Genomic DNA, 10,731 nt, shown 5'->3' with positions numbered 1-10,731 from the left:
GTTTGATGATAAAAAGATTGAAGGACTGCAAGATGGAGATTTCCATGAAAGCCTTAAATTTGACAATGTTGAGATGATTTGTGAAGAGAGTGATGATGAAAGTGATCAAGAATAAATATCTAAGGATAATGCAGAAAAGTCTACAATCAATGAAGCACACAACTCAATATATGTTGAAAGATCCAGTGCATCATCCGTTGAAAGACAGACTGCATCATCCGTTGAAAGGCAGAACTCAACATCCATTGAACCATCAATAAAAATTGAGGGACAATACAGATCACAATCAGAAAGGACCTCAACTACAAGTCAAAGATCCACTAACTCAGGGGGAGTTTCTTCTAATCAAAACTCTGTCACATATCAAGACAACAATGAGGCCTCTTCATCTAGAGCTAATCTACCTCAACAGAGAAAATGGACCAGAGATCACCCATTTGAACTGATCATTGGTGATACATCTTCAAGAGTGCAAACAAGAAAAGCAACTCAAGAGAAATGTCTATATAGCAGCTTTCTATCTCAGGAAGATCCTAAAAAGGTAGAGGAATTTCTGTTGGATCCTAATTGGGTTTTAGCTATGCAAGAGGAGCTAAACCAATTTGAAAGGAATAAAGTATGAAAGCTGGTACCCAAGCCTAAAGGAAAAAATCCTATTGACACTAAGTGGGTATTCAGAAATAAGATGGATGAAAATGGCATAGTAGTCAGGAACAAAGCTAGATTGGTTGCTAAGGGCTATTGTTAACAAGAAATAATTGATTTTGATGAAACCTTTGCTCCTGTTGGAAGACTTGAATCCATCATAATCTTCTTAGCCTATGCAGCCCATGCCAATTTCAAGGTCTATCAAATGGATGTCAAAAGTGCTTTTCTAAATGGAGACTTGGAGGAGGAAGTCTATGTTAGTCAGCCTCCTAGTTTTAAAGATCCAAATTTTCCAGAATATGTCTACTACCTCTTGAAAGCACTTTATGGATTGAAGCAAGCACCTAGAGCCTGGTATGATACTTTTTCAAAGTTTCTCTTAGAAAATCACTTCACAAGAGGTATTGTTGACAAAACTCTGTTCTTTAGAAATGTGAATGGCTCTAGTATAATTGTTCAAATTTATGTAGATGATATTATATTTGGTTCCATAGATGAAAAACTTTGTAAAAAGTTTACCAAACTAATGCAAAGTAAATATTAAATGAGCATGATGGGGGAACTAACTTACTTTCTTGGCTTACAAGTTAAGCAAGTTAGTGATGGAATATTCATTAGTCAAACCAAATACATTTATGATCTTTTGAAGAAGTTTGACTTAATGGATTGCACATCTGCAAAAACTCCCATGACCACTGCAACTAAACTTGAATTAAACACTACTGAAAAGTCTGTGGATATTTCAAGTTATAGAGGCATGGTTGGCTCACTTTTATATTTAACAGCCAGTAGGCCATATATAATGTTTGATACATGTCTTTGTACTATATTTCAGGCTGATCCTAGAGAATCTCATTTAATAGTTGTTTAAGAGAATTTTCAGATATCTTAAAGGAACACCAAAACTTGGCATTTGGTATCCTAGAGATTCTGGTTTTGATCTAACTGGTTATTCAGATGCAGATTATGCAGGTTGTAAAATTGATAGAAAGAGTACAACATGAACCTGTCAATTTATAGGAAATAAGTTAGTATTATGGTTCAGTAAAAAGCAAAATTCAGTTTCTACTTCTACAGCTGAAGCTGAATATATTGCAACTGGTAGTTGTTGTGCTCAGATTTTATGGATGAAAAATCAACAGTTGGACTATGGTCTACAGGTGAATAGGATTCCCATTTTCTGTGACAATATAAGTGCCATTGCAATTACTGAAAATCCAGTACAGCATTCAAGGACCAAGCACATTGACATTAAGTACCACTTCATTAGAGAGCATGTTATGAATGATACTGTGGCACTTCATTTTGTTCCAAGTGAGAAGCAACTTGCAGACATCTTTACCAAGCCACTTGATGAATCCACCTTCACTAGGTTGGTAAGTGAGTTAGGTATGCTTAATTACTCTTAATCTATATTGATGTCTAAGCAAATTGCAATGCAACTGGAGTAAAAGTTGGTATTTCCTGTTAAAGATAAAATTTTGGCCAAGTCAAAATTTATATCTCGACGGATGTTCATGATCAGTTAAAAATGAACATCCATTGAATTTTATTATCTGTAGAAATATCAATTATTACTCTGGGTATATTTTTCATTATCCGTCGAATTACACTCAATCTTTGCCGTTAATTTTAAGCATCATCCATCGAATTTACTTACAGCCTGCATGTATATTTCAACGGATAACCTTTGAATTTTGACAGTTTTTGTTATTCCCAGTGGACTAACAATGAGATTTACAGAAGGGGGGTTGAATGTAAATCTCAAAACTTTTTCAAGTTTTGAGCAATTTGTAAGACTAAGTGTTTGAGTGATCAACTGTGTGTGAATTGCTTGGAGCTGATGCAGACAGATATATATTTAAACACAAATGACATGAACACAAAGAACTTAAAAACTTTTCTGGTGGATTTGTTGTTCCACCAGAGATGTGTTATTTCAGAAAATCTGTGATTCAAAATTAAATCACAGCTGCTTTCTAGTACAAACTAGATGATTTTCTCTCTTGATATTTCTAAACAGCTCAGGGAAAATTCATATCTAATTACTAGCTACTACTTGGTTTATATAACACCAAGTTTACAAGTGAAGACAAAGATAAAGTACAATAAGACAATAGTTCTCCACTTGTTTCTGTTCCATTTTTATCCAGTGTAATATGGAATTATCTGTTGACTTTCCATTTTGAACCAGACTAAAAACGGCTGCTTTTTCTGCTGTTCCTGAAATAGGCTACCACATCTCTGTCAATCCATGTGCCTCTGTCAGCTTTGTTAATTGTCACTATCAACTGCTATGAGACTGAGCATCCGTTGAAGCTTTCATCCGTTGATGGCTTTATCCGTTGATGCTCTAGCAGTGCATCCGTTGAAGCTTTCATCCGTTGATGGCTTTATTCGTTGATGCTCTAGCAGTTGAATCTTTATCCGTTGAGGCGTTAGAGACATCCGTTGAAGCTTAGTTTCTTATCCGTTGAAGGTCTTCAATATCCGTTGACACTTCTTCACTTATACAAAATTACAAGGCATGAAATATTTACAATTAGCCCTCCTACTTGTACATCCATTAGTAGTCAACATGACTGATTATCTCCTAACAACATCTAAGAATTACAGCTTGAAACCAGAGAGTGAGATGTGCTACAATACCAAACTTATTGCTAAGAAAGGCTACTCCTTCAACGGATAGCCAAGATGGTCTTATCCGTTGAGGCTACAAACACTAGATTTCTACTTAAGTGTTTTGCTGAACTTATCATCAAACTAATACACATATTTCTAACAATCTCCCCCTATTTATGTCTACTAGAACTGTAGGCATAAATTTGGGTTTAGCTTGATGATAACAAAACACTTAACAAATATATAAACTGTAACTAAGCAGAAATTCAAAAGTGCTGCAAAAGTGTATATGCTGAGATGAAATTGAAGAAATACATTATTTCCAAGGGTGCTCCTTTAGCTTGAGCAAATTACTTTCTTTTCCTTTGATCCCTGGTTTTCTTTCCTAGCCTCCTGTCATTCTCCTCTATTTGAATTTGAAGTTGTCTGTAGAATTCAGCTTCATCTTCTTCATTGATATCTAACTTAGATTGCATATCCTTGAGAGTTTCATTACTGGCAATCTTTAGCTGATCTTCAATTCTGAAAAATCTTCTGACTCCTTTGTTGTCTCTGAACTCCATCAACCAATGAGGTGATTTGTGAATTGTAATACCTCTCTCTGGAATGAGTAAAGTTCTAGGCAAAGCATTGGGCTCCCTCCAAATTTTCCTTATGTTGGCAATCTTGTTGAGAATCTCAGTCCTGGCAGTTCTGGTAAAGCCAGAATCCTTATGTATGGCTGAGTAGACTCTAATCAAGGTAGTGTAGCCTTCATTCAGAATTCTGTGAAGAGGCCATGTTCTTTCCCCAGCTCCTTTGTATTTGAACACTAGTCATTCTGGTAGCTGTCTGTAGGCAGCTATTCCCCTTACATCCTCCAGCTCATCCAGATAGAGTTCAATGTCTGAAAATTCTTTTATGTCACAGATGTGAACATAATCATCTTTAGAGTTTTGAGGTTCGGACTTAGGCTTCTGTGTGAATTTGATTGAGGCTTTAGAGGGTGTTGATTTGATTCTTCTTTTCTGCTTCTTTGATGGTGGAGAAGAGGTTAGGAAGGTGGGCAATTTGATGGTGTCCCAATCAATTGGTTCCTCCTTGGGAATGATTGTTTCACCATGAATGTTCATGAAGGGGTCAGGTACAATGGGTTCAGGAATAGAGGGTAGTGTTTTGGATATTGATTGGGTTTCTTCAGTCTTATCTACCTTCTTTCTCTTTGCATTGACCTTCTTTCTTTTCCCTTTCTGCCATTCTTCCTTACTTCTTTCCTCCATCTCAGTACCAACCATGTCCCCCATAGCTTCATCTTCACCTTTGTCTTCAATTTCTTTCTGATCTTCAGCCTGACTTGACTCTAGCTGTTTTTCAAGCTTTGCTTGTGCTCTTTTGTCAGCCTTTAGTTGTTTGGCTTCTTCCTTCAACCTTTTGGTTTCTTCCTTCTTGGCTATTAAGAATTTGGGATGTCCTTGCATCACACATATGCTCTTTCCCTCTCTGAAAATAATAGCCATGTTTCTCCTTACAGCCTCATCCATGGTCTCTTTGAGATATGCTATATTTCTTCCTAAAAGCTTGTCCTCATCTGCTTTTGGAAGAGGAAAATCCACCTCTTTTAGAGGATTCTTTGTAGAGTCCTTATTGGATCTGTTGTTGGGCTTGAGAACCATAGGTTGCAGATCTTTGGAAGAAGTTTCTCCATCCTTATGCCTCCCTACTGGCTTGAGTTCCATAATAATTGATTCCACTTTTGTGCTATGCTTCACAGATTGTGATTGAGAAGTTGTAGAACCAAATATTAGTTGCATCTTTTCATCAATCTTCTTCCTTTGCTCTTTGACTTGCAATTCAGCTGCTGCTATCTGGATTAGATCAATTCCATCTAGCTTTCCTTTGACTTGAATTGGTGGAGAAGTTGTGATGACAGGAACTAGCACTTGAGAAATCTGAACTGTTGTAGATGGCTCTCCTTCCCCTTCCCCTTTATTCTCCCCCTTTTTGTTATCATCAAGGGTAGGGGTCAATCCTTGTGCTTGTGCCAGCTGCATGAGGAGATTTGTTTGAGTTTGTTGATTCTGAAGAATGGTGACCATAGAGTCTTCAATGATTTGAACCTTATCTTCCAATCTGGCCAGCCTCTTGTCAGCATCAGAGGCCTTCCTTAGTCTCCCCAACAAATCTTGTATAGTACCATAGGGTATAACTGAATCCAATTTCTCAGCATTGTAGGATTTCAGATCAGCAATGTCCAGCTTAAGCTCATCCACACTTAGATTTTGCTGGTAATGCTGCAACTGCAAGAGATGCAGAGATTCCAGATGAGCTTGAAGAATTGCCTTGGTACCAGCATCCTGAGTCTCTAGAATGGCCTGCTGAATTGTCATGACCTGTTTGACCAAAGTGACACCAAACTCTCCTGGTGTTGATGGTTTTGCCCATGCCCATGCAGGAAGATTAGGAACAGAACTTGGGCCTGCTACTCCCCCTAAGTTCATGCTCTCATTCAAAGAATTAGAGTCATCATCATTAGAATTTACTCCAAATTCTTCAGATGGCTCACCAGCTTGAGAAGGCAGCCTGTTGACAGCAACTTTGTCTCTGAGAAGAGATTCTGAAGTGTGTACAATGTGTAGTGTCTGTTCTGCCTCCACATTGCCCTGTGCAGCCAATAATTGATAGGCTGAAACAGGGTGAGTAAAAGTGTCAGCATCCAAGGAAATGTTATCAATGACAGCTTTGTAGTGTTGCTGAAATTGTCTTCCCTTATCTGCATCATCCACTTTCATTAACTCACTAGCAATGACTGGATCCACCCTTATAGCTTCTGTACCTGACTTTCTCTCAATTTCTCTCTTTTCTTGCATCAGGGGCTCCCCCTGGCTCACACACACCCTCACACCCTCACCTTCACCTTCTAAGGTGGCACTCCTCTCACTTACTTTTGCCATGCTGGAAGAAATAGCATGCATTTGGTGACTCTCAACCTCTCCTTTTGCCTGGGAGCAACCCAGCCTCTCACTTAAAAAATCACTCCCTTCCCTCAAGCCTAAAAGTGATTGTACAGTTGCCATGTCCTCTACAGTTGGAGTTGTGTCTGTTAAGTGTGTAGAGGCCATCAACGGATAGGGAGTATCCGTTGAAGTGGAAACAGATGGTATCAACGGATAACTGCTGTTAAGCTTATCCGTTGAAGAACAACCACTTGTCAACGGATGAGAGATATCCGTTGAAGAAGGAAATGATGTAGAGATAGAAAGTGATATAATTGTTGAATCTGTGTGGATTGATTTTAAGTGAGGTGACACAGATTCTGCAACTACATCTGAAAGAATTGGCTGATGATCCAACAAATCATCTAAAAGATGATGATCACCAGGTTTTGAGTGGGGCTCCTCCCTGAGTTTTAATGAGGGAGAATCAGGAATTGATGTGAATATCATATCCACATCCAGAGAGGGTGTAGGAGAGTTTGAGGAATGGTGTGTGTCTATATTGAGAGAATGGGGCTGTGATTCCACATTTGCTGGAATCACATCAAGCTGAATTTGAGAAGGCACAGATACTGGTGGGTGTATCTGTGCTGTGTGTGCCCCTTATGTGGAAACTAGGGTTTTGGCCTTCTTCTTCCTTGAAAAGGCTTGAATTGGTGAATGTTTAGCTTCAGTGTCCCTCCCTCTTTTGTTCTGTGTCCCTGGATGGGGACTATTTTCAATAGTTACATCCTTTTGGGAGGATGCAACTAGGGATATGCTGGACTCCTTTTGAACCACTACAGTCTTTTGAGAGACTGTGGCTTGGCTGGAATGGGTACCACTCACCTCTCCCACCTTATCCTGGGGGGCTTTTTGATGTTCACCCCTCCCCTCACCACTCACACCCTGTTCACTCCCTTCAGGGTTTATGGTAGTTGTTACAACTGTTGTCTTTTGAGAAACAACAGAGGTAGGTTTCTTTGACTTGACTTTGGAGATTTTAGATTTGGTGGCTTTGGTAGGAGCCTGTTTGGACAATGACACAGGTTCCATAGCCACACTAGAAGGCAAAGAAACATTGGGGTTGAAAATAGTAGGAGTTATAGAAACATTTACCTCACTTACCTGTGGTGCATTCATGATTGGCAAGTATACCAATGGCACCTGGCTGTTGAGGTTCATTCTCAAAAGGTCTGCAAGGACCCTTTTCTCTTGTGCCCAGCATTTGAGTTTATTATTCTCATTGGATATAACCAAACCTTCAGCAACATGGTTAGCCAATAACATAAAGAATCTAGCAAAGTAGATGTTATGTGGTCAATTAGCTTTGTTACCTAATCTGGAACCTAATTCTAGCATAACACAGTTGCTAAAATTAAAGTACCTATCAGAAACTAGCATATAGAGCATATTAACAAGAGATGAAGTGATAGCATCAAAATTGCTAATCTTCCCAGAGAAAACCTTAATAAAGGCATCTCCAAGAAAACTCCATTCTTTCCTAAGGCCTTTCCTTCGAATACTACCTAAACTAGTAGAATCAAAAGCATAGCCTATGGAATCTAGCATAGCAGAGACATCTTTATCAGTGTGTGGTGTCATGGCATTATTCTCAGGCAACTTAAAGCAAGATTGTAAATCATCACAATTAATGCAATAGTCCTTACCTTTGAGAGATAAGGCAATAGTCATATCAGTGGAGTTGAACTCTGTAGTTGTCCAAATCTCCTCAATCACTTCACAGTAGATGGTTGGGGCTTCCAGCATTGCATAGCTCAGTTTGCAGTTCTTGATGAAGTCCATCATCTTGTGATAATCAAAATGGGCTTCCTTCTTTTCAACCAAGACTATGAAATTATTCTTTTCATAAACAAATCCTGTTTGAGACATAATTTTGACTACTGGTGCCATTGTTGTGAGTAGAGGTTGCAGAGAAGAACTTGAGAATTGAGAGAGAAAGAGAATGATAATTGCAAGAAAGCGTAAAGTGAAAATAAGAATTCAATTGGGCTTTTATACTTTCTTGAATTAAAACACAAATTAAAATAATTAAATGATACTTTTAAGTAAGTGAAAGCCGTTCATGAATAAATGAAACTGTAGAAATTCTGAAAACTACCGTAAATACAAATACATACAACACTGTATATCTGTATCAACGGTTGAGTAAAAGAATCAACGGCTGTGACTCACTAACGTGACACATCAACGGATAAGGTAAATAGTTATCCGTTGATGAACAACACTATTTTATCCGTTGAAGGATAAAATTACTGGAAATGTATTTGTCTTTCAACGGATAATGAATATCCGTTGATAGAACAATTTTGGCTTTCAACGGATGGGGAATATCCGTTGATAGGATAAGTCTTGATTAAAGCCAACTTTGTTCTTGCAGCAAATTCATTTCAGGCTACAAGGCAGATTACATAGATGACATAGATTATGAATAGTTAAGCATACCTAACTCACTTACTAATCTTGTGAATGTTGATTCATCAAGTGGCTTGGTAAATATGTCTGCAATCTGCTTTTCACTTGGAACAAAATGAAGTTCCACTGTACCTTTCATCACATGTTCCCTAATGAAGTGGTACTTGATATCAATGTGCTTGGTTCTTGAGTGTTGCACTGGATTTTCAGTAATGGCAATGGCACTTGTGTTGTCACAAAATATTGGAATTTTGTCAACAGTTATACCATAGTCAAATAACTGATTCCTCATCCACGGTATTTGTGCACAGCAACTACCAGCTGCAATGTATTCAGCTTCAGCTGTTGATGTGGAAACAGAATTCTGCTTCTTGCTGAACCATGATACAAGCTTGTTTCCTAGAAATTGACAGGTGCCTGTTGTGCTTTTCATGTTGATAGGGATAAATAAATTATGATTGTGTAATTAAATACTGCATTAATTGTACAAGCTGTGGACTGCTAGGCCCAATAGAAGATATACGATACTTAGACCAGAAAGGTTAAGCCTGATGGACCAGATCAGGCCTGATGGAATAAAAAAGGCCCAAAAGCCCTGATTATTAATTAATTTCGTAATTAATTAGTAAGGGAAAAATCAGATGTTGAGAAGAGTCCCGATAAGGATATAAATCCTTAGAGATTAGCCTCAAGGGGACCTAAAAGGATAAGGAATCAGTTTCCTACTATCTAGGACTCCAAAGTCCATTCTAATTATGAGACTTGCGCACCAAGTCTCCTATACCAAGTCCAATTCAAGGGCTCCCAACATCTATATAAGGGGCCTCATCCCACAAATCAGAACTACGTTTTTTGGCTTGATTCTCTAATTCACAGAGATACGTAGGCATCTCGTAAAGGCAGATCGAGCCACAAAACACGAGAGCAGCCATTAAAGGCCTTGAGCTCCCGAATCTTAGTAATAAATACAGCAAATAATAACCTTAGTTTTTTATCCATAACATTTGGTGCCGTCTGTGGGAAAGCACAACAACAACCATGGCGAGAACACGGAGAACAATTGGAGCTCTGGAGGAAGGAACACCATCAGGGACAACTCAGGTGATTTCGTCAACCGTGGAGGTTCCACCCCATTCGACTTATGCATCTACTCAGGGGGATGCCCAGATAGGGGGAACTCAACCTCAGACACAAGGGATAACTCCCTCGATTATTCAAGGTACGAATCCTCAAGTTCAACAAGTACATATACCTGTGAATTCTCGACCCGTCGGGTATGAATATTCAACTGTTGTTACTACTAACCCCCCTTATGGGATGCCCCTTCGCCCTGAGGTTGGAGGAAGCAGATATGCTGGGCGAGGCGAAGCACGAGGGCAGTCACCCCCCTATATACGAGGTTTGGGTCCTATTCCTGAGGATCGGGAATTTTCTGGTCCTTACACTGAGAGAGACTCCGAATCTTCGGATGATGAAGTGGCCCCGAGAAGGAGGCGTCCTGGAAAAGAGCCAATGGCCGATGGAAGGCAACGCCCCCAAAGCACCCCAGGGGCGAATCCCCAAGAAGTGCAAGAAAGGATCAGGGCTCATGAGGCTGAAATCCAAAGGCTGAGGCGTGATTTGGAGGCTCACCAGGCCAACAGACCCCAGATACCTCCTAGGGGGAGAAATCCTCCTCCTGTCATAGACCTGGATGGTCCGGTAAGAAGAAGGGCTGCTGTCCCAAGAACTGATCCAAGCAATCTCCTTCCCCTTGGAGATCCTGATGATCCAACTCCACCCTTCACAGAAGAGATAATGAATGCCCATATCTCAAGGAAATTCAAGATGCCCACTATCAAAGCCTATGATGGCACGGGAGACCCCGCTAATCATGTTAGAACATTCTCTAATGCACTGCTGCTGCAACCCGTGAATGATGCTATAAAGTGTCGGGCCTTCCCTCAAACCCTGTCGGGTATGGCTCAAAGATGGTAAAGTCGCTTGCCCCCAAACTCTATTGGATCATTCAGAGAATTAAGTCAGGCTTTTATTAAGCAATTCATCAGTGGAAGAGTCCATGAGAAAAGTTCAG

This window comes from Apium graveolens, chromosome 4, assembly GCF_009905375.1.
Source record: "Apium graveolens cultivar Ventura chromosome 4, ASM990537v1, whole genome shotgun sequence".
NCBI classification, from domain to species: Eukaryota; Viridiplantae; Streptophyta; class Magnoliopsida; order Apiales; family Apiaceae; genus Apium; species Apium graveolens.
This window is presented reverse-complemented; position numbering follows the sequence as displayed.